The sequence below is a fragment of the Ursus arctos genome, unplaced genomic scaffold, assembly GCF_023065955.2.
Source record: "Ursus arctos isolate Adak ecotype North America unplaced genomic scaffold, UrsArc2.0 scaffold_5, whole genome shotgun sequence".
NCBI classification, from domain to species: Eukaryota; Metazoa; Chordata; class Mammalia; order Carnivora; family Ursidae; genus Ursus; species Ursus arctos.
This window is the reverse complement of record NW_026623067.1, coordinates 23,012,882-23,035,040: the sequence shown is the minus strand read 5'-3', so window position 1 is coordinate 23,035,040 and position 22,159 is coordinate 23,012,882. Positions and strand designations below refer to the sequence as shown.

Sequence of the window (22,159 nt, the reverse complement as noted above, 5' to 3'; positions counted from 1 at the left end):
ATGTGTAGCTGTGGACTAAACAGCCCATGTCTCGGGGGGGAGGGTATTTTCCCTTCTTGTATGACCTCGCTCATGAATCACATTTCCCAAAGGTAGGGGGTGGGGATCCAGTGTAGTGAACACCTAGATAGTCCCACGTAGGGTACTGCACATTGGGAAATAGGTAACTTCTAGAGAAGGAAAGCAGACTTCGGGTAGGCCAAATGAAAGGGGTTCCAGCCTTCCAAACCTCCCTGCCCAGGCATCGGCCATGTGGCTGGTGTTCCCCCACTACCATCTAACTGCAGGTGTGTGAGCAATGCCAAGTGAGAGCAGCAGCAGAACTGCCTCACTGAGCCTAGTCAGGCCAAAGAATAATGTCTAAGCTGTTACATTTTGGAGAGATCTGGAGCAATAGGTAAGTGAAACATCCATGTGCAACAGCAGTTGTCTTCTGGATATGGCGTCCTCCTGGGCGGCACAGTTGAGCACCTGCTACTCGGCCCGGATGGAAATACCTCAAAGTGGGCGGGGGCATTTCTCACCCTAGTAGATCTGAATGCAAGTCACTAACCACTCACTGTGCTGGTTACTGCAGCAGCTAATGCTTCCCCCTTAATTTTACATTCTTTGCCTCAAGTCTTAGTGTCATTGAGAACCACACTGACTTTTCTGAGTCGATGTCTTTGGAACACATATCCAGATGAACATATTTTGAATTTTAGAGTATCTGCTCTCTTTCTTGCAGGGAATTGTAAATATTTCACTGGTAGCAGGTAATATTCTTCTCCAGTTTTCTTCAAGATGTATTATTTTCTCTCTGTATAATTATGCTCTTTTCCGAGATACTCTTTTGGAGAAGAAGATAGTTTCCGGCAGTTAATCTGCCTTCTTGATACAGTTCTGTTTATCCATTTATATTTTCCCCAAAGTTTTGTGATCTAATTCATTGATTTTCTGCCATATTCAACTTGCTTTTAACTGCCTATGTTTGTAGACATAATAGCATCAATGTTTAGAAGACCAGACCCTGAGTCAGACTGTTTTGGACCGGATTCAGGGTGAACCACGTAGCAGTTAGATATACTCTAAGGAGTGTGTATCTTGGCCAAGATATTTAGCTTCCATCAAATCCATTTTATAGCCTGGGGAGAAAATAGAGAAAGTAGCAATGCCTAACCAATGGGAACGCTGAAAGGCTTACACGAAAAAGCACATGTCAAGCGCTTAGTGTATCAGCTGGTACATCGGAGCACTTGATAAATGGTTGATGGTATCATAGCCAAACTTTAAAATCAGGGCTGATGACTTTAGCTTTCCCCCTTATTATTTATCAGGTCAGTGCATGTTCATAAATGAAAACCTAGAAAACAGGTGAAAAAAAAAGCTCACTCTAAATTATGTCACTTAGAGAAAATTACTGTTAACATTTTGAAGTTATTCATATTCACGTGTAACAAAACATTATTGTAATTTCCATACTACTTGGTGGCACATTTTTTCATTTAGTGTCATACCCTGAACATTTTTACAAAGAAATAAATATAATGCCACACAAGTATGTCTAATGGCTACACAATATCGTAATAATAACCACCATGATTCCTTTACTTTTTTCTTTTTCATTTTCTTTTGCAAATGTGAATTTATCTTTTGTTTAAAATGTTTTTAATGCATACTAATTGCTTCAGGATCGAATTTACCATTTTTTAGTGTTTTAATTCCAGTATAGTTAGCATATGGTGTTACATTATTTCAGGTGCACAGTATAGCAATTCAACAATTGTATACATTACTCAGAGGTCAATGATGACCATAATTATTTTTTACGATTACCTATATAGACACACAATAATTCTCTCTTAACCAAGTCCCTGGGGCTCCTGGGTGGCTCAGTTGGTTAAGCGTCTGCCTTTGGCTCAGGTCATGATCCCAGAGTCCTAAGATTGAGTCCCACGTTGGGCTCCCTGCTCGAGTCTGCATCTGTGCCCCTCCCCTGGCTTGTGCACATTCTCTCTCTCTCTGGCCTGCTCTCTCTCAAACAAACAAACAAAGTCTTAAAAAAAAAAAAAAAACCCAACCAGGTCCCCAATTTTGGATATTTAGTCTATATCCAATTTTCCCCTCTTAGAGGTTATTGTGAATATCCACTTAATGAACATTTTTGCTTCCATGTCTGACTATTTTTTCAGGATAAATTTTGAGAAACTGGATTGTTCTAAGACTATCAAAAACTGATGTTACATATTTTTAAGTTGTTACCTATTATTAAAATGCCTCTCATATGACTTGTATCTTACTCGTAATAGCATTTAAGCTCCATGTGGACAGGAATTTTGGTCTGTGTTGCTCACAATTGTATCCTAGGTGTACAGAACAGTGTGAATGAAAAAAAATGGTTTTCAGTAAAGGAAACAAAGATATTTTGAGTACATTTCAGTGTGAACTACTATGAGGGAGATGATTTTGAAGACCTCTGTGAATAATACAGAACTTGACTGAGAAAAAAAAGGAAGGGGTATGGCTGTCGGGGAGGCAGTCAACAGCATCTGCTAGGCAAGTAAAAATATAGCTCTCTTTTTAAAAAAAATTTAAATTCAATTAATTAACATATAATGTAGTATTAGTTTCAGAGGTAGAGGTCAGTGACTCATCAGTCTTATATAACACCCAATGCTTATTACATCACGTGCTCTCCTTAATGTCCATCACCCAATTACCCCATGCCCCCACCCACACTCCCCTCCAGTGACCCTCAGTTTAGATAAAACATAGCTTTCCTATCTTGAGTTATAATGCATATGCTACTTCCAATTAAATTTGTAACAATATTCTTGATTGTTCTATTAGAATGTAGGAGAACACTTGTTTCTGATACAATTAAGATGTTGTAGTTTTCTTAACACACACACACACACACACACACACACAGAGTTCTGGCCTTTGAGACTTGAGGAGAAGCTTGTTAGGTGTGTGAAATTCTTCCTTGATCTTAAAAAGAGACTCAGGGAAGAAAACAGACTTTGCTTTCTTTTTCCTGTCTCTGAACATTGTATTCATTTCTTGGATTATCCATGGTGGGGGAGTTAGTCTGAGGATGAGACTGATGTGCTGAGGAGGCAAAACAGAGAGATGGAAAAAATCTGCATCCCTGGAAATGTCACCGAGCTGACAACTTCACCAGTCCCGAACCCACCCTATCTCATGGCTGCTTATCACGTGAGAATCAATTTTCCTGTTGTTCTGGAAGATTAAGACAAGGCTTTCTGTTCCTAGAAGCTGAAAGCATTCTAATTAATAAAATATACCACAGACATCATTCCACGTGTTTAGGAGTAAGCCCTGTGTGTAGTACACTTGTAGTCTTTTGATAATTCTTAGCGCATGGATTCTAACGACAAGATAGGGATACAGCTACGTCTTTAGCATGCATGGTATATAGGTAGATAAAACATTTATAAAACACTTATGCTATGCCAGGCCTTGGCTTCAACTTTGGGAACCCAAAGGTAAATAAAACAGAGCCCGTACCCTCTGGGAGAAAAACATGATTGTTTCACAGTAATTTTTGCTTTTATCATGTTTCCAGGAATGAAAAAATGAGCTCTGTTTAATATATGTTTATATGGTTTCTTTCCTAAAGATCTTCAAAGGATCATACAGAAATTATGCTATTTTAAAACCCTAGTAAGAGAACTAAGAACATATGTGAAAGGCTCACAGACAAAATCCTCATATACGAAAATTGCCATATTTATATGTATTTTCTGTAGCTCTCGACAAGAACACTGCTTTTGAAAAGACCGAAGGAAGCAGGCTGTTTGGGATTCCTAGCACATCCTACTGGAAAGGTAAATTTGTATATTAATGTCCTAATAAATTTTTAGCACATATTTTATGAGAAAGGTGAAATATTATAATATTTTTGACAGCTAATCAATAAGGTAGGCATTTAGTTTTACCACTTTCTGGGTTATTAGGCTGTTGAGTGAAAGCAATATAGCTAGTTAAAGAAGGTATCCATTTCATAAAAGGCATGTAAAATGCTAATTGGTCTTTAAGATATATGCCATGTTCCTAGTGGCCCTCTCTGATTTCCTTAGCTTGACATTTAAAAAATTAAGTTCCAAAGTTCTCAGGGACCTTTCGCCTTTCTTCATTGATCTTCCTTTATACCTGTCACCGACCAACATTTAAACACAACACATAAATCATGCACATGAAGTTATAAGGCTCAAAGAGTAATGTAACAAGTAATATGATAAAGCTGTAAGACCCTGATTAACACTGTCTTGCTGTGAGGGAGGGTGTTTTCCAGGGTCCGGTGCTGCAGTGGGAGGCCCAGTCCATGAACTCACACCCCTTAGTATTGCACCACCAGGCACACAGCTGTAGGAGTGGAGTGTTTGATTGCCGGGAGCGTTGATGGCACTGTTTCTGTGGCGCCCACATAGGGGACCGGGCTGACAGCTGCCGATCGGCATAGCAACTAATCAACAGTACTTCTGGAGACCTTTCAGGGCCTTCTGCACTTTTTTTTGCACTTTTGCACTTTTCTCCTGATCGCACAAAAGACTCTTAGTGGAGGATCCTTGCCTTTCAGGCTAGTTCCTGGTTTTTCAGAAAGAATCTCAGGGCTCACTAGAGTCACCGCAGTCCAACTGTCATTCCTCCCACAGGCCTGACTGGGACCTACCTGACATTCTGTCCAACTGTTTTGAGATAGGTTAGCAGACCTCGTGAATTGTGTCTATGCAATGTAATTAATAATTCATCTGTGAAAGGTGCTCTGGGGAATACAAAGGGAAGTTGGAGACCTGGTTCTTGCTTTCACTGGGAATGTCATTCCAGGTTCATTCCACACTCTTCCCCAGCTTGACATCTATCCTAGGAAGCGTACTGGAAGAGATTCCATCAATGAGTTCCTGTGATTCCTGGCTTCTGGTTGGGGTCAGCTGATGGGATGGGTTGTGACAAGAAATTAGAGGAGGGGAAGAGAATGAGGTCAGGCTACTTATGAGGTCACCTTACAGGTTGGCCATCACAGAAAGTCTTGGCTCATCTAAGGAGATCCACTGGCCACAGCTCTCCCTTCTTCTGGTAACCACTTCCTCTCTTTGTGCCTAAGGAGGTGACAGAACTCCTTAGCTAGCCCTGATTCATAGACTCTCTCTTGTGGTTCTTTTTTTTTTTTTTTTAAGATTTTATTTATTTATTTGACAGAGAGAGAGAGACAGCCAGCAAGAGAGGGAACACAAGCAGGGGGAGGGGGAGAGGAAGAAGCAGGCTCCCAGAGGGGCCTGATGTGGGGCTCGATCCCAGGATCCTGGGATCATGCCCTGAGCCGAAGGCAGATGCTTAATGACTGAGCCACCCAGGCGCCCCTCTCTCTTGTGGTTCTATATCCCGCCCAGGGCCACGGAACAAGTTCGTTGTGAATTATCCCAATGTGTGTGTGCTGTTTGGTTGGTTAGTGTCGGGACCCTAACTGTCATGGTGGGCTTGTAAGACATACATACAGAGATTCATAAAGAACCGTGTCCCAGATGAACCGATACAATAGGATTTTCTAAAAAGGAGAAATTCATGCTACCGCTGGGTGATTTCTTTGAGGAGGGGCACTGAACAAGGTGCAGGGGAAAAGGAAGCTCTGATCTCCATTTCTCACGATCATGCCTGAGCACAGGTCTTCCTGAACCGTGCTCCTTTTGCAAAGAGAGTGGAAGGAAGGTAAGGCGAAATGTTCAAGATAGTCATCAACAGCAGCCAAGTATATTTATCAAGTGCCTAATTTAATGGGAGAAATCTGGTGATAAGCAATCCTTTTTACATTAACAAACCTTATCTTCACCATTCCATACATTACCTGAAAAAGGTTACAAAACATGTTTTTGCTGCTTCACTATTTTCTAGGAATCTGTTCCCTGTTCCTAAGGGATAGGGAATGGGAATAAGTTGTACCTCATTAGTTCTGAGCTGTCTCACTATTTCACAGGTTATAAGTTTATCACAGATACCTCTAATTCTCATTTGCTTTAAGTTAGAAAATCTGTATGTGATTGTCCCAGGGACAAACAATCATAATTAAAGATCTATTAAAAATGTCCATCAGAATGTTTCTATAATTCACTTATTCAACAAATACGCACAGAGGGTCTACTACGTGCCCGGCACTCTTTCGGGCCCTAGTCATAGAGAAGTGGACAAAGACCCCTGTCCTTAAGGGAGCTCGCATTTATGTGGAGCAAGACTGACAGTAGAGAAAACAAATAAGTAAAACATATAGAAAGTTAATGCCGTAGAGAAAAATAACACGCGGGAGAAGGATAGTGAGTGTAGGAGGTAGGGTCACAATTTTAGACTGTGTGATCCTGGAAAAGGTGGGAGCTTTGTAATGTGTAATTTGAGCAGGCTGAATGACGTTTCCTTTCCCTGTATGATTCTTGTGTAATATTTAGAGGGAGGAAGTGAAGCAGCCACCACTGTGTTTTTTTATGCTTGAAAGATCAGGACAGGTGTTACTGTAGTTCAAGTAAATTTTAGCTTATCTGCTGGCTCACTTCATTAATATCGGGCTGTGGCCAGGCTTGCAACCTCCCTACCTTCGTCCCCTGCATGTGCTTCAACTTCTCTGACTCCTAGACCAGCTGGATGCTTAGTTCTGGAATGGAGGGGACCAGGTCCTTTGGTCGTGAAGACACCCACAACCAGCAAGTTGGAGGCTGTGAGAACTAATACGGGTTCCAGCATGTCTTGCTGGATTCCAGCTTCTACTTGTTTTTCCCAGCTTTAACTCCCTCCTTCTGCCCTACTCTCTGAGCTGTGGACTTCAAACTCCAGCACCAGATGTAAAGAAAACAGCCTTACGTCTAAGTTGGCTAGCCTTTCCTGTCATATTACTTCAGTGAGTACAGCAAAGATGACAAGAAAAGCTCAGGGCTGGAAGCAAGCCCAACCTTCAGTGTTATTAATCCCCATCGGGTTCCTCAAGTGTTCACACGAACATGGCATGGACGACACAACAAAAACCATCCCCTTCCTCTCAACAGATACCATGCAAAAGATCAAAAGGCAATCGGCATGTATTATGGCAAAAGAACTATTGTTAGCTAAAAGGAAGCGTGATTGATATAAGAATTGTTATAAAGTATAGCTAGAAGATCTAACTTCCCAAGATTTTTCAATATAAGGTAGATAACTATTGGTCTAATATAGTTAGCATTCAAACCTATCCTCAGTAATTTCTAGACCTATGACTCTTCACATATACTTATATGGCACCAAAATAATTTGTTGATTCAATGCAAATAAATCAAACTGATGATTTTATTTTATGCATCCACAATTTTAAAAAAGGAAGGAAAATAGCCTCACAGAGACTGCTAATGAGCTCTCACAATTGTATAAAGTCAATCTTTGCAACAAATCTTTCTCATTCTGTCTTTATAAAATCTATGTATGTATGTATATATGTATCAATCATCTATTTCCATATGATTCTGCTCTTTTGATTGAATCCTGTCTGGAACAGAAGGCCTCACCTAAAAGGTGATATCTTAGCAAAGATCAGAAAATGGTAAGGGAGCAGGTATGCAGAGAGATATCTGACCTAGGAGGATGTCAGGCAGAGAGCAGAGCAAAGGCCCTGAAGCAGGAGCGTGACCGGTGTGGCTGAGGAGCAGCAAGGAAGCCGCTGAGGTGGGACTTCAGGAGGGTTGGCAAGAGGAGCTGGAGGGGAGTTCAGAGAGACAAAGGTTAGGGTAGGGAGGCAACATCAGACTGGGTGAGGCCGTACAAGTCACTGAATGAGTGGACTTTACTTTCAATGAGAGAGGGAGCTGTTGGATGGTTTGGGAGCAGAGGAGCAACATGATTTGGCTGAAACTTTAGCAGGATGCCTCCGGCAGCTGCGTCGACAGTCAGCTGTAGGAGAGAAGGGGTGGAAGCAGGGGAGCAGTTATAAGGCCATTGCAGAATTCAGGCAAGAAATAACGATGGTTTGGCCCCATGTTGACCATTCATGGTGATGAGAAGAAGTGTGGGATTTTGGATATGGAGGTGGAATAGATAGGACTCACTGGTGGATTCCATGAAGAATGCAAGGTAAAAAGAAAAATGAAGGGCAGTTCTAGGGGCTGAGGCCTGAGCAGCTAGGTGAATATAAGATGGGGGAATGGTTATGGAGGAAGGCTTGGGGGAGAAAATTGAGGAATTGAGGACTCAGATCTAGATATAATTTTGAGACATCTGTATTACATTCAAGCAGATGGTCTGGAGTTCAGCTGAGGAAAGATCTAGGCTGGAGAAAGAAATTTGTAAGATGTTACAGTGGAATTGAAACCATGGGGCAGAATGAGAAGCTGGTGACCTTGACAAGGACTGTTACAGTGGAGTCATGGGGATCAAAGCTTACTGGGCACGTATCCAAGAGAAAATAGAAGAAGAGAAATGGAAGATAGAAAATCTAGACAATGCTCTTGAGGAGTTTTCCTGTCATCAATATCGATTTATAACCACAGCCAAAGTATACTTAACATACCACCAATCATTCGTATCTTATAGACACTTTCATTAGAGAATCAGTGATGACATTTTATTTAATTTTTGTTCATATCCGTGCCTTTCCCACTAGCCAACCAGCTCCAAGACAAAAGAATCTGTATTTTTCCCATCTTTCTATTCTTACCAAGCCCAAGGAATGAAGTAGACATTGACTGAATTACAATCTCTCATTAACTGTGGCTCTGAGTTAAATGCTTTGTCTAACTCTGCAGTTCTCAGGAATTTTAAGTGTTCAACTGGGCATGGTTTTCATATGGTCACAGCGGTCCAAGAAGACATTAGCAACTAGGGATTTAGTGGAAAGCCTATTCTTTTTTAAAATAAATGCTGCTAGTCACAGATGGAAAGTTCTGCCTCTTTTTAAAGAATTATATGCTTTTTTAGATCAGAGTAAAGGAGCAGAAGAATAGTCAGAAATGAATTCAGAAAGGGATGCTAGTCCGTATAATTTTTTTCAAAGTCAATTTTTGGAATTCCCATAGTTATACATTTAACCTATTTTTGTCTTGATTTAGTTCAGGAAAATAAGTATTACTTATATTTCTGAGAGCTTATTGACTTAATCTAAGGCTTAAAGTTTCAAGAGGCATAAAGATAGGTCAATAATCTAGCTCTCTGATGAACCTAGGAAAACTGGTAACAATTATTAGACGAAAGATCCACATAAGGATCTGTGAGCAAGGTGGATAGAGAGCACTAGAGAAAACAAAACCTGGAATGAGGGGAACATGAAGACATTATAGAATCAGTGTTGCTGTAATCGACATAGATGTGTCCAACATAGAAAATATTTGCTGTAACTGTGAGCACTTCGGTGCCAGGTATTGGGGATACCATGCACTGATTGTGGATGTGGAATTTATATGTGGAAGCCCTAAATCCTACTGTGACTGTATTTTTAAAGTGGGACCTATGAGAGGGCCTTTCAGTAAGGTTAAATGAGGTCATAAGGGGAGGTTACTTATCTGATGGGAATGGTGTTCTTACAAAAAGAGGATGACACACCAGACAACGGTAAGGACACAGTGAGAAGACGGCTCTCTGTAAGCCAGGAAAGAGTTTTCACTAGAAACCGAATCCTGCTGGCACCTTGATCTTGGACTTTTCAGCCTCCAGAGCTGGGAGAAAAGAGATTCCTGTTGTTTAAGCTGACCACCCAGTGTATGGTATTTTGTTATGGCAGTCTGAGCCAACTAAGACAGGGGACAATGGTTAAAAATGGAAAGAAAATAAGTATTATTTTTTTTTAAAGATTTTATTTATTTATTTGAGAGACAGAGCACAGTGAGGGGAGTAGCAGAGGGAGAGGGAGAAGTAGACTCCCTGCTGATCAGGGAGCCTGATGTGGGGCTCAATCCCAGGACCCTGGGATCATGACCTGAGCTGAAGGCAGATGCTTAACCAACTGAGCCCCCCAGGTGCCCAGAAATACAGTATGATTTTATAAATAGATGAAAAAATACCTAGAGAAGGGAATGTGTCCATTATCCCAGGTACATTTGGTTTCATCGAATCCTCAGAAATATTCTTTGAGATAGGTATCATGATCCCTATTTTAGGGAGACCAGAGAAATTAAGTGATTTATTCAATGTCACATAGCCAGTAAGTGGAGGAGTCAGGCTTCATATTTGCCTTCGTTTAATATCGAAGGCCAACCATTTCATTCATTCTTCAAATGGTACTTAAGTTTCTACTATGTAGCAGGAGCTAAACTGGATATAGACATGATTCTGACCCATTCCCTGCCCTCAAGGGGCTTACAGCTTGAGATGCTAGGATCTGGACTGGGGTGCTGGATCTGATATCCTGAAAGCCTGGGCCAGAAATGGGGAGGGAACATCTCAGAGATGAAAACATCTAGTGGTTAAGATTTGAAGTGAAAAGTTAGATTAAGAGTCTGAAGCATTCTGACATATTCTAGAGAAGTACTTCTCAAAACATACCATGGAAACTGATCACCTGGGCAATGTATTCAAATACAGTTTCTGGGAGGCACCTGGGTGGCTCAGCCGGTTAAGCATCCAACTCTTGATTTCTGTTCAGGTCATGATCTCAGATTGTGGGATCCAGCCCCACCTGTGTTGGGCTCCACTCAGTGGGGAGTCTGCTCGAGATTCTCTCTCTCTCCCTCTCCTCTGTTCCTCCCCTGGCTCATGCTCTCTCTTTAAAATAAATAAATCTTTAAAAAACAAAACAGAAAATGCAGTTTCTGATGCAGGCAGTATAGGGTGGGGCCTGAAATCTTGCATATCTAACAAGCTCCCAGTTGCTATGAAAGGTGTTATCCAGGGACCACACTGGAAGGGTCACGAGATAGGGAACAGATACAATATTTGTTTCATGGGGTACCTCCACCCTTCAACCCAGGAAGAACCCAGAAAAAGACACTGGTATTGCATGAGCACACACATTCGAGCTCACTAATAGGTTAGGTAACAGGACCTCTTTCATAAGAAAACATGTGTTCTTTCCCGGAATTATTCCTTATAGAACACTGTGTTGTAATTAAATGACGTTTTCTGGTTCTATGTAACCCCAAGTGATCAGTGTAACAGAATTTTAAATTCTACAGCTAATGCATTTCACTTCTTTTCATAGAGGTCCAGGTTTTGGCTCCTTTATTTGAAATCAGTGTGACATGCATATGTACAGGGTATAGAAAAAAATTAAACAAATTCCCTGAGCAAAAGCATTGTACACACAATGAAGTGTTTTTCTTATGTTCTGAACAGTTGGCCATGTAATTAACTTTATTTCAGTTGTAGAAACTGAACCTTGCTCTCTTTTCTCTTTCTTTCTTTTTTCTCCTCCCCCCTCCCTCAGCTTTACTGAGATATAATTGACTACCTTTCCTCTTTCTTAACCAACACCTCCAGTGACGAACCATGTCTGAGGCTGACCAGCAAGATGATTCCATTTCTGAGCCATGAATAGCTAGGCAACTCCAATCTATTTTGGGATAAAATACAACCTTTTAGCAGAAAGGTTTTGATAAAACCATTTCTGTGGTGATTTCACAGTGGGTCTTTCCCATTCCTTGGACAATGCTGTCTTCTTCCTCAAGAATTTAGAATTTTCAAATTGCTAATATTTCTATCCAGGAAAGACCAGAGAAACTATAAATGTTCAAAACAACTTTCTAAAATCCTGTAACTGAGCCCCTTCCTTCAAGTCATGTACAAGTACTTCTTAATTAATTAATTAATTAATTAATTTTTAAGTAGGCTCCAGGCCTATGGTGGAGCCCAACACGGGGCTTGAACTCATGACCCTGAGATCAAGACCTGAGCTGAGATCAAGAGTTGGACACTCAACAGACTGAGCCACCCAGGCGCCCCTACAAATACTTTTTAAATATGAGGATTAAAATAGTTATAAGAGGGGCGCCTGGTTGGCTCCGTCATTAGGCATCTGCCTTCAGCTCAGGGTGTGATCCTGGAGTTCTGGGATCGAGCCCCATGTCAGGCTCCTCTGCTGGGAGCCTGCTTCTTCCTCTCTCGCTCCCCCTGCTTGTGTTCCCTCTCTCGCTGCCTGCCTCTCTGTCAAATAAATAAAATCTTTAAAAAAAAATAGTTATAAGAAATTCATGTCTTTCTCAGTCTTCTTTTGTGACACCTAATTTATCCTCATTATAATTATCATTCGGTATTTACACAGTGGCTTCCTCCAAGCTTCTCAATTCTGGTCACACACTTAAAAATATTGTCCCAATACCCTGAGGAGAGATACAGATTGAAAGGAAGCATAAAAGCAACTGTTATCTTCTTGCCCTGAAAACACCCTTGAAAACAAATCTTAAACTGCAAACAGAACAAAAACTTTTATAACGGTTAGGGAAATTTGACCTGAAATGATAAGAGATGTACTTGAAGGCAAAAATAAAGCATCATCCCAGGGAGGGAAGTGACACAGGAAAGAGTGGTGATGGGACAGGAAGGAAGTGCGGATTCAAGTAGGATGTGGTCCCCCACCAGCGCAAGATTTTTTCCTTCTGGTCTGTCACTTCCCTAGAAGAAATCATGATCATCACGAAGTGCAGGCGTTTGCAATGACTCCAAATTGATATCCTTGCCCCTTCTGCCACCTTCCCTTGCATCCCGGTCTACCTTCTCCCCTGCCCTAGACTCCAAGGTCATGGAAGTGCAGAGCCACAAATGCAGACCCATTGTCTTCCCCCCAGTCAGCTAAAAATCCTGCAGCCCCTCTTTGGGTACCTCCAGGTCATGCTAGCTACTGTCACTAACCCCAAACTTCTAGTGGCTCAAAACTATGGAGATTTTTCAAACATATTCAGAATTAACTTCCCTAAACCTATTTGCCAGCATCAACAATTTTCAACTTTTGGGCCAATCTTGTTTCGTCTGTCCCCCAACTTTTTGTTCCTTTTGTGGAATTACTTTAAACCAAATCCCAGACACCAGAGCATTTCAAATACTCCACACGTACTCATAAGAAATAAGGGCATTAAATACACCCACCCATGATGCCATTATCTTAACAAGGATTCTTTAATACCATCTAATACCCAGTCCTTGGAATTTTTACAACTGTGGAAAAGAAGTCTTTTTACAATCGATACGCTTAAATCATTCATCACATTTGGTTGTTACATCTCTTAGCTCAGTCAGTTACGTCAGTTAAGCGTCTGCCTTCAGCTAAGGTCGTGATCCCAGATTCCCTGGATCAGCCACACTGGGATCCCTACTCAGCGGGGAGTCTGCTTCTCCCTTTGATCCACTTCCCTACCCCCAGCTCATGCTTTCTCTCAAATAAATAAATAAAATCTTAAAAAAAAAAAGTGATCAAAAACTTAGAAGTTTCATGTTGTCTAGGTTAGGTGACATTTGAAAAATTTTAATTTATTTTAAAAGATTTTACTTTCAAGTAATCTTTATACCCCACACAACCCTGAGATCAGGAGTCACGTGCTTTACTGACTGAGCCAGTCTGGCGCTGCTAAAATTTTTCATTTTTATGTTGTTTTGATATCTCCTTCACTGATTGGCCTAAACAAATTAAATGTCAGTGTCTTCAAGTCAGAACATTTTAAATATAACTGTCATGGGGGGGGAGGTGAGGAAGCATTGATAACATAAAGCTTAAGTAGCTAGTCTGTTCTCTTTTTCAAGAATTAACTGGCTGCTTCAGCGTCAGGTGGTAAATGAGATGTGAAATTTGGAGAAAATGGCGCTGTGTTTTGGTTGCCAGTGAGTGCTGACTTTAACTGCAGGAACAGGTCTAATATGACTACCGGCGTTTTCTGTTCCATTCAGCTTTAAAGAGTCTCCTGGGCTAAGTATTTTGCAAAGCAGCAAACATTACTGCCTATGTAGTTCTTATTATAATCACTTTAACACAATTTTATGTAATCACTTCTGGGCTATAAAGCGGGGCAATTCCCAATGCTATAAGGTCATCTGAAATTATGGCTAAAAATATATATAGTAATTGTCCATGATTCCAGAAATTATTCCCCAGCCAGATCTGGTTATGAGGATGGATTTCTCCCCCCTCTTTTCAAATACATCACCTGCCACATATTATATTTTCTAAATAGTGAATCTGTTAAACTATTTTACTTCTTAGGATCAGGAATGGTTAAATGCCAGGATTTTGCTTTAAATGGTTTTCAACCATTTCCTCAGGGAAAGCTTTTATATACATTAAGATTTTATTTCACATTTTGTGAGAACCCACTGTTTGGGAAAAGGAAACGCTTGAGTTCTCACATTTTAAATGCTCATGGTAGAAGTGCGTATCCTTAACTCATGATTAGCTTTGATCAGTTAGCACTGTCATTAACTTACTTGAAGGTTTTGACTTCCATTCAATTAAGTTCCACTTTCCAAACATTTATTGAATGTTGATGCTCACAAGACATGAACTGTTAGGGTTACAAGTGTGAACGACTGAGGTTACAGTGCCTAGCATTCATCCAAAATGGACAGTTTCATTTTATGAGCAATTTTGATTATTAGGGACTTCCGGGAATGCTATATGGGGAAGTCTATGGCCACATTCAAAAGCGGGCAAGATTGCCAACATCAAAGTGATCTCTTCACGGTCTAGAGAGTGGGAATTGGTGGTAAAATTGCAAAATTTAACCTAAAAAATATGAGAAAATTTAGGAGAAAGAATCATTATTTCTCAATTGCTTCATAGAGAAAGTAGCTATGCATTAGGCCATGGAGAAGGAGAATTTAGATATCAAACAACAAAGAGGGGAAGGAACCTTCCAGGCATTAGGAATCTGGAGGATCACAGTAAATAGGTTAAGTAATCTAGAACACCTGATTGGTGAGGCTGGAGCAAAATTTGCATGAACAAATAAGCAAGACAAGACTGGAAAGAAAAGTGATTTAGAGAGGAACAAAATCGGTATCTCATTAGGTATCAAAGTGATTGGGCTTGATATTTTTTATACTTTGTATATCAGATCACGGTGTCTGTGAGACTAAATGACTTAATTTCTTACTTTAAAAAATATAAGCAAAATTCAAAATGTGTTACTAACATAATATTATTTTCATAGTGGACACTTACTGTTGCCCAACATACATTCCCATTCTTTCTGGTATCTTAAATTTCCATGGAAACCATTACCCTCTCTCAGCTACTATTTGTAAACTGGAGTGATGGTTTCCCCTGTTTCAGTATATCCAATTAGTATATCCAATCCTCTGGGCAACTAATCGTGATGGGCATCTAACTCAATCAGAGCCAAGGAGACAAGAGAAGACATTGGCAAGCCTTCTGAGAAAGAAGAATATTCATACCTCCACAGAATTTGATGATGGAAGGTTGGAAGGCGTGATACTGTTGCAGTGTCTTGGTTCTGAGAAGGGAGTTTCAAGATGAAGCCAACACACAGAGGAGGACAGAGTTGAGATTTGGAGATGAGCTGAGTGCATAGAACATTGCATAAACCCCTAGATCAAGTTAAGCCTGAAGCTTGAGTAATCCTTGAGCCTGAAGATAGATGAACCGACAATTCCTTTCATTAATTAAGCAAGTTTGAGTTGGATTTTCCATCATTTGCACCAGAGAGAGTTCTAGCATATAGAATGATATTAAATCATTGCAGTTTTCAGTTCTCTTTCGAGTCCAACAAAAGTTCTTTCTGTGGTTTACATGTGCCCTTGTTAATTTGCTTCAGAGACGATATTGATGGGCAGCCTCCAGGGAAACAGAGAAAAGTTACCCCCCACTGAATGGGGAGCCTGATGCAGGGATCAATCCAGGGACTCTGGGATCATGAGCTGAGCATCACCCAGTGACTTTTCTATTTTTGTATATTGATAGGTTTCTGCAAGTGTTCTTGGAATGCTGGTTCATTTTTGACTTTCTTAATGTAGCCTGGTTTCAAATCTTCTTTTTGTTTGATTTCTGATGGACACTGTGTCGATTTACCCCCATTTAGTCAAATTGTTGTCAGAGCACAAATGGTTCAACTAAGACCCATTTACAGGGAGATAAGTTCATGTTTCCTCCATATTTGAGCACTATTTATAAAGCTTCAAATACCACGTTTATCTTTTTAAGAAATAGCCCCATGTAACACATTGCATTTCACCTGCCTTCTCTTCTGACTCATAGTCAAACTTTTGGGAATATTGCAAGGATAAGAAGGTGTGAGTCAAAATGCTCACTGTATCCTGAAGTTGACTGTGGTTCTACTGGGTCTGTATTTGAGTTGGTGGACTACAGTGAGTTTCTCTGGATTTGAAACTGCTCTCTCTGGTTTCACTAAGGAGAAATTGATTTTCTTTACATCATGCAAATACCATGGGTATTTAAAAACCCTAAGAGATGGTCTCAACAATTGAGGAGGAACAAAGGGAAATTATTTTACTGTTCAATCATCACATTATTTTGAACATTTTTGGGGAAGACTTACATGAAAGTTTCTTTCAAAGAATTTCAGTGGTCTCAGCTCTGTTCTGAAAAATTTAACTCATCTGGCACTGCAATGAGCATTAAAGAGCATTTTTTAAGCTGAAAAAACAGCTTTATTATAAAACTTAATCACTAAATATAATTATCTTCAGGATAATTATTTTCACTGCCACTAATTCAAAAGGGCATTTATGTACAGCTCCACTGACAAAAGATATTTAAACATAGAAAGTTAAATCCTTAAAGCATCTTCAAAGAGGTTTAAAAAAAGGCCTAGGCATTCATAAAAATGTTCGATCACCTATGAAGAAGCCATTCATTTTTCTCTTATGTACTTTTTTTTTTAGAGAGAGAGAGAGAGAGTGTGTGTGTGTGTGTGTGTGTGTGTGTGTGTGTGAGCTGGGGGAGAGGGGCAGAGGGAGAGGGAGAGAATCACCACAAAGCAATGACTATTTTAGAAGTTAATAGTACATATGAGAGTGGGATGCCTGGGTGGCTCAGTTAAGCATCTGACTCTTGATTTCAGCTCAGGTCATGATCTCAGGGTTGTGAGATCAAGTCCCACGCTGGGCTCCGTGCTCAGTGCAGAGACTGCTGGAGATTCTCTCTCCCTCTGCCCCTCTCCCCACTCTCTCTCTTTCTCTCTCACCCTCTAAAGGAATAAATAAAATCTTTAAAATCAATAAACAAAATAAAATAGTCATTGTTTTGAAGATATGATATGTTTGGATTTAGATGTGTTGACCTTGAAGTAATGATGTGCGTACGAACCTCTTCCTGGAAAAAGAAAGAGAAGCCATGGTTGATAATGTCAGCACTGAGAATAAGGACAGAGAAAAGGCCACATTGGGTTTGGCACAAGGAGAACGCTTGAGTCCTCTGGGACAGCAGAGGCTCAGAGTGATAGGAAGGGAAGTGATGTCCAGCAAGTCTGGAGGAGGAAAACGCTGGCACAATTTTGGCAGTGGAGCTGTTTGATAATTCTCACAGGGAAAAATGTAATGCCAGGGCCAGGTGATTGAACTTTTATTTAAGACACTTGGACAGATTATTTAATCACCCTAAGCCTTGATTTCCTTCTTCCATTTATCTATCACTGAGTAACAAACTAGCTGAAAATGTAGAGGTTTAAAACAACAATAATTTATTTTGCTGACAAATAACATGCAATTTGGGAAAGGCTCTGTATTACTTTCCTATTGCTGCTGTAACAAATGCCCACAAATCCAGTGATTTAAACAAAAGCGGACTCTTCTTCAGTTTTGTAGGTTAGATATCCAATGCAGTTCTTTCTCATTGGGCTGAAATCAAGGTGTGGGGAGGGCTGCACTGCCGTCTGGAAGCTCTAGTCAGGAATCTGCTTCCTTGCCTTTTCTCGCTTCGAGAGGCTGCCTGCATTCCTCGGCTCATGGTGCCTTTTTGATCTTCAAAGTCAGCCAACAGGAAGTTAGGTCATTCCTCCACAGATTCATTCTGACTCCTGCTGTCTCTCTCCTATTTTTAAGGATCCTTGTGACTGCACTGGATCCACCTAGATAATCCAGGATAAATCTGTCTAGTCCAAGGTGAGCTGGTTAGCAATCTTAATGTCACCTGCAACCTTAATTCCCCTTTGCCATGTGATGTAGCATATTCATGGGTTCTGTGGTTTAGGATGTACGCGCCTTCCCATCATTGTGCCTAGCACAGGCTCAGGGAAGGTGGTGGCTCATCTCACCCTCACACAGCGTTAGCTGGGGCAGCTGGACTGGGTCTGGAGGATCTATTTCCAGCACAGCTCAGTTCCTCTCCGTGTGGACATCTCTACGGGGCAGCTGTGGCTTCCTCACGATACAATGCTGGTTTTATGGGAGCTATTATTCCAAAGGACAGGAAGTGGAGGCTGCCCATCTCTTAAGGTCTGGGTCTGGAAATTGACACAGGGTCACTTTCATCGTATTCAATTGGTCCACGTCCTCACAGTGCCCATCTAGATTCAGACGGGAAGAGGCACAGACCCTCAGCTCGCAATGGGAGGAGTGTCACAGAATTTGTAACCACCTCTAATTCTCCATATTCCTCCCTGATAAAACAGGGATAATCTTTACTTGCAGTATTGTTGTAATAGAAATGATACGTCTAAGGTGGCTAATAACAATCCTACCACACATGTCACAACAAGTGGAGGAAAAATAACTCTCAGGGTTGTTCGCTGAATATTTGGATATACACGAACACATGAATGCCGTGGTTCTTATGATTAGTGGGTGTGGATTGGTATCAAGATCTCTTTGCAAATCCGAAGAAGGTTGTGATCCCTTTCCCCAGAAAAATGTGCAGAGGCACTTATGAATATGCTGGAAGACCACTTCAAGGGATTTCCAGATTAGGTGAAGATCCTTAGCACTGAGACATAGAGTAACATAGATAAAAGTACTGCAGGATGAGGGGCCCCGTGATGTGGGGACATAATTTGGATATATTTCCTTTTTACATCTGGGGCCAGAGAGAGTGTTCATATCTGCCTCCAAGACAGCCTGCTTTACTTCTTTGATTAAGTCAGGGATGTGAAGAAAAGATGTTCCACTGGAAGTATTAAAAGTGCCTTCATGTGTTGTTTTATTTTTATTTTTCCTGCTCTTATAACGGAAACGCTATTAGATAGCAATCCTCTAAGAAAGGAAGGGCTGAGTGTTTCCATCATTCTTCCGTTGTACTTTTTTTTTTTCACTTTTTCCACTTCCATTCTGGCATCGTGTGTATAGGACTCATTGCACGCTTATGCAATTAATCATTAATTGTTTCAATAGTATCTTTTATTTTAAAAAGCAGTACATTTTCCAACTAATCAAAGTCACAGATACTCCTGAGAATTTAAACAAGACAGAAATAAAATAAAGAGGGCGAGGTCTTTATATATTTTATATAATGTGTAGATATTACCATGGCTAATGGTCTGGAAGACATCTTTCCAGACTTATGATCATTTTTATATATACATAAAACAAAAATGGGACCATATTGTAGATACTATGCAGCTGTTTTCTTTGTTCCCTTAATATATCAGACGTATCTATTTTTTTTTAGATTTTATTGACTTACTTATTTTAGCTAGAGGGCGCGTGCGTGCACACACGAGTGGGGGGAGGGGCAGAGGGGAAGGGAGAGGGACACGCAGATTCCCTGCTCTCCGACATCCTTTCCCCCTTCCCAATTTATCCCCATGCTAGTTTCACTGGAAGATCCCACTAGGAAATGCCCGCTTGTCATTTCTTTCTTTTTACCCTGCCATAGTCTGCATGGGCTTGCTGCTGTGGAGAGCGTTCTGAGAGGGGTCCCCAGCTGGCTTGATTGGTAGAGCCTGTGACTCCTGCTCTTGAGGTTGTGAGTTTGAGCCCCATGTTGGGTGTAGAGTTTACTTAGGAAGGAAGGAAGAAAGAAGAAAAGAAAGAAAGAAGCAAGCAACCTCTGAGAGCCCAGAGATTGGGGATTGAGTCTAAATCTGCCGCTCAGTGTGTAACCTTGGGTGATTTCCTTACTGCTCTGGACTGCACTTGCCTCGTGTGAAAAGAGAGAAATAGGTAAAAGGGGCCCCTGAAGCTCTCTCATCTCTGCTTGGATTCCTCGAATCTACCATGTACTGAGCTCTGCACCAGGGGTTTTCCAGGGTGTCCTTACACCAAGTCCAGAAAGTACGGAACAGAGTCCCCATTTCTGACCAAGAGAAGGCAAGGGTAGGGAAATGCGAGAACTCTGTAAAATAACAAAAAGACAACTGAGGAAATTCTGAAGATCTAATTGGCTTTACTAATTGGTCAGCATCCCACCTAGCAGGTAGAGGGGAGCTCCAAAGGGAGAGAAGGAATGGAACAAAGGAAATTATTAGCAAAGAATCCATTGTTTCAGGCAAGGTCTCTGGCCTAAGGGAAACGGAAGGGGTCTATCAGTACATCTCCTAGCAAGGACCAGGAAATTCCTGGGCTGACTGGTGAAAGGTCATTCCCAGGGGAGGGGTTGAAAGGAGTTAGGTTAGGTATTAAGTCTTGGTTTACTGACTTGGGGCCTTAACCTAAAAGACCCGTTATGGGCCTGTGGTTTTCTTTTCAGCCACTCAAAGTCAAGACGCGCGAGCCTGGCATTATCAGAACTGGGCTGAGCCAGAACGAGAGCTGGAGATTTTGAGCTCTAGAAGCAGCTTTACCTAAACTGAAAGCCTGGAGTTCACCAGGGCTTGACAGTTTATGGTACCAGTTCACATACGTTTCTTCACTTCTGCTTCCCCAATGCCTGTGTGCAGATGGAAAAGATTTTTACTCTCACTCGAAGCTGATAAAACAGAGAGGTTAAGTGGCTTTTACAAGGTCGCATAGAGAGGAAGTGGTATTAGAATTAATTACTGGTTAGCAAAAAACAAAACCAGGCCTTCTGACCTAATTATGGGGATCATTTTCATAATTCAAATTGCATTACTTAAGTTCACTATGCCGATTTCCCAGTTACCATATGGAAAAGGAAACTTAGAAATAAGAAGTCTAGGGGCGCCTGGGTGGCACAGCGGTTAAAGCGTCTGCCTTCGGCTCAGGGCGTGATCCCGGCGTTACGGGATCGAGCCCCGCATCAGGCTCCTCTGCTATGAGCCTGCTTCTTCCTCTCCCACTCCTCCTGCTTGTGTTCCCTCTCTCACTGGCTGTCTCTATCTCTGTCGAATAAATAAATAAATAATCTTTAAAAAAAAAAAAAAAAGAAATAAGAAGTCTACATTGGGAAGAAAAGACTTTTAGAAATGATTATACAATATTTGCATACAACATTCCATTTTATAGTCTTAAAATTCAGTTAAAATTTTATTTTACCACCATTTTTTTTAATTTACTGCCTCTTCATCTTTTACTAATAGTACGTTTAGGAAACTGGCAATAAGAGGGTCCTTTAAAATGAGTAGCGGACTCTGTTAGGTGAAAATTTGTCAAGAGAATAAGAATCTTTTACCAATACGGTGAATATCTAGTTCGATTCTATTTGTAAACGACTGGCAGGCCCTCATCCCAGAGGGTATCATCTTGCCCCATGGGTATTTAAGGTAGATACAAATTACATGATTTAAACAAACTCCCTAGTTAAGTAGAACTTCATGTTTCTGTTGCAGGACTTTTAAAAGCTGCCTCTCACCTTAATTTCATTTCCATCGTCAAATTTCAAAAGAAAGCTTCCCCACCATAGAAATCACACAGGAATGCCCCATTTAGTAGAACTAGCAAATGGGAATGTACTTACTCATTGTCCCAAAGTGGCCCTTTCTGGGCATGATGGTGAGTCTTGGTTAGAAACAGGCACGAGATCTCTGAAGTCTCTGAGGACCTAGTCCATCTTTGTGTATCAACACTGCGCCTACTCAGAATTGGTTTTATGATCTCACTTTTTAAACTTGTACTTTTGCCCCAACCAGTTCTGGTTTCAGTTACACATTTGGCTAAGCTCTGTTAATCAGCTCCCAGAGAGGCTCTCGCAGAGTACCAGCCCTGCCCACCCCTTTCCTCCCTTCCCCCTTAGCAACCCCCCTCCACTCCCCCACCCCCCCACCCCCCCGCCGGCCCAGGGGCCCAGGGGCAGCACACTATTTCCTCTAACCTTATCATGTACTCTTACTTCCAAGTAAGTTTTTCCCGACCTCTCTGCTCTTATCAGAGAGAATTTTTTTTTTTAATTTTTTGCCTCCTTAAACAAAGGGAGAATCTGCTGTTT

General features: G+C 41.0%; 1 protein-coding gene across 1 annotated transcript in view; it reads right to left on the bottom strand.

Annotated features, from left to right (window-relative positions):
• SNX2 (sorting nexin 2) overlaps window positions 1–21,769 on the bottom strand; it is a 94,808-nt gene extending 73,039 nt beyond the window's left edge. The window contains exon 1 of the mRNA XM_057307456.1: window positions 21,692–21,769. The gene's annotated coding sequence lies outside the window, so the exon portion shown is untranslated. The remainder of the gene's footprint in view (window positions 1–21,691) is intronic.
• Window positions 21,770–22,159: the final 390 nt, after the last annotated feature.